Source organism: Physeter macrocephalus, chromosome 20 (assembly GCF_002837175.3).
Source record: "Physeter macrocephalus isolate SW-GA chromosome 20, ASM283717v5, whole genome shotgun sequence".
NCBI lineage: Eukaryota > Metazoa > Chordata > Mammalia > Artiodactyla > Physeteridae > Physeter > Physeter macrocephalus.
This window is the reverse complement of record NC_041233.1, coordinates 44,165,751-44,168,866: the sequence shown is the minus strand read 5'-3', so window position 1 is coordinate 44,168,866 and position 3,116 is coordinate 44,165,751.

Here is a 3,116-nt window from a genome sequence, read left to right as displayed (position 1 = left end):
GCTCTGCAACAAGAGAAGCCATCGCAATGAGAAGCTTGTGCACCGCAAGGAAGAGCAGCCCCCGCTCGCCGCAACTAGAGAAAGCCCGCACGCAGCAACAAAGACCCAATGCAGCCAAAAAGAAATAAATTAAATAAATAAATAAATATATATATATATATATATATATATGAAATACTCAGCTTCTTATGTAAAATGTAAACTCCATAGTCCTTGGGTGATTCATGACAACTGGGAAGGAAGACATGAAATCTGCATTTCAAATAAATCTCACAGAAAATTCTGAAGAACAGTGAATTCATAAGGAATTAACTAGACATGTTTTGGACTTTTATTCATTTTTAAAAAAAGTAAAGTGGGGAATATGTTGGATTAAAGAGGACATAAATTCTTAAATTTCCATGGGAAAAATGACACAGATATTAAATTTAATGACATTCATAAAATCTCTCCAAGTGGAAAAAACATTAGCAACTTAAACATTTACATTTACTTAAAAATTATAATAGCTTGCTTCCTGCAAGAGCTGATCAAGTAATTTCTATTTGTTCCCATAATTAATAGAAATATTGTAATCGCAAAGACAATCTTTCTGTTTTAAAAAAAAGTTGTCTGTGTGGCATGCTAATTGCTAGCAAGATTTGCATCTATGGAGAAGAGGTCCTGGGAATGAAGGAAGGGGCATTGAGATCTGAATCCAAGCCTGTGATGGGATGACATGCTCTGTCTCAGACAGACACGAAAGGAGGGCTGCGGGACATCTGCCACGCAGAGATATCACTAAGGAACAAGAGCCAAAGGGAGAGGACAGGGGAGAGATGGTGAAGCAGGGGAAACCAAGAAATCATCATTTAAAAAAAAAAAAAAAAAAGAAAGAAAGCTGGGATGGAAAGAAGTAGTAAGGAAAACATTAAGAACACATCGAATATATTTCTTTAAATTAATGGTAAATGGTTAATTTCCAGGTAAATAATTATAATTTTAAGCCCTTCATTGTGATTGATTTGTGTGATTATCACTAACATTTTGGTAAACTCTGATGTTCGTTTGCATTTCTGTTTCATTTCTTTGCTGACAGTTTTGTACAAACCATTGCCAACTGTTATTTTTCTTATACAGATATTTTCACTTGATTATTCTAGAAATTAAACTCAGAAAATGTAAAAAGTGGGAGAAAGCTTTTGAAACAAGAATGACTTCTGATCAATGATTTACTGTCATTGTTATCATAATCTTAATCTTCTTCATTTCTTAGCCCTTTTACTTTAAAATGGATTTTCCTATGACCCAGATATAAGATGATAAATACCTGAATATATTAGATAGAAAATACAGGCTAACTGATTGTATTGAATAAAGTGTCAAGTCACCAACTTTAAGGCATTATATGAACTGTAAGGAGGTTTTAATTGCTATAATCAGTATTTTAAAAAATAACTGACATTGATATCTTATAAACAATACCCTGATTCATGTATCCATCTCATCTTTAAGCCTTTCTTATCTCCCTTCCACAGTAGGAAGCAAGAGTTCCTTCATATGATATAGAATGTTAGAAGCAGGTTCTAGAATTTTGCCATGAAAACTAAAGGAGAAAAAAAAAGAGTTTATAATATCTCGTGCTTGTTTGAGGAAAATTACAATGCAACAGTCATATTTTTCAGTGAAAGAGTCTTCTGGGTCAGGCTACACATATGCATATAAACTCAAGCAAGTTCACTGATTCTAATTTCATGCATTTATCACTTCACAGGTAAAAGGATATCTCCAAAACATGTATTGATTCTGTTGCCATATTTTGAATTTCAGTGATGTAAGTATGTTCAGTGATAACTTGGAGCTTCTAATTATAGGCTCCAATCTTGATTGTTATTTGGCCTTAGTTATTAAGTTTATAAAATAAATACTGCTAAATTGCCTTCAAATGCTTCTGAGTTAAAAGCATTTTAATGGATGCTAAATATTCCTGGATTTAAAGTCTAAACCAGAACTAGCTATTCTAAAAATTGTTAATTCCCACCGTAATTTTTACTTTATAAAATCTCATACTAATTCCTATATTGCTGTGAAAGATAATTCTTTTGAACTAAAACCAAAGAGAGCGTTTATGGATAACATTTTGCTATATAATAAAGAAAAGATGATATGAAGTGTAACTATAGTGAATTCTTTTTGGACTACCCTATTTTGCTAAATTAAAGAATAAAAATCAGAACTTAGAGGAACATGCTAGGGTGATAAATTTCTTGGAGAGTCCTACGTGGTTTAGCAGAAAGAGCATGGGCTTTGGTGTTACAGAGACCTAGGTTCAAATTTTGACTCTATTTATGGTACATTCTCCTTTTAGCAGCTATAAAAAAGGAGAAAAAGAACCTATCTTGCATGATTGTTGTCCAGAACACATAGGAATGTAATAATATATATGAAAACATGATCCTTGCTAATGGCTAATGTTTATTTAAAGACTTTACTACATGACAAGTACTACACTAAGGGTTTTTGATGGATTAGCTCTTCCAAACTAATCTACAGCGTAAGTATGATCATTATTATGCTCTTTTTAGGTAACTTCCCCAAGATCAGACAACTAGTCAGTGGGAGACCGAAGGAGCTCAGTCGGTAATCTAAGCTCTGGACCTTGACCGGCCTTTCTCATCTGATAGCATCAAGTGGATGAGCATTTCAAGGCTCTAGACTGGAATCTGAATCCAGATTTATCACAGACTAACTTTGGGCCTGAGGCAAGTTACTGAAACTCTCTACACTTAATTTTCCTCCTCCTCATAGCCCATAGGAATGTTGCCAACTTTATATAGCCTGGACACTAACTCTGCTTGCGAAGTACCTATTAGAGTTTTAGAGCAAAGTAAGAACTCGATAAATGTTAGCTAGATATGTGAGTTTTCAAAATGTTAATCTAAAAAGAAATATTAATCCCCTTCCTTGTAGTTCTGTGAGTTGTTTTTTGTTTTCTCTGGAATCAACTTTAAAATGTTGCTAATCCTCCAAGCTGACTAACGCTTACAAATTTCCTCAGTTTGAAAACATTCACCATGACTCTCTGTACTTTCCCTCCAAGTTTTGTTTTTTTTTGTTTGTTTGTTTGTTTGTTTTTG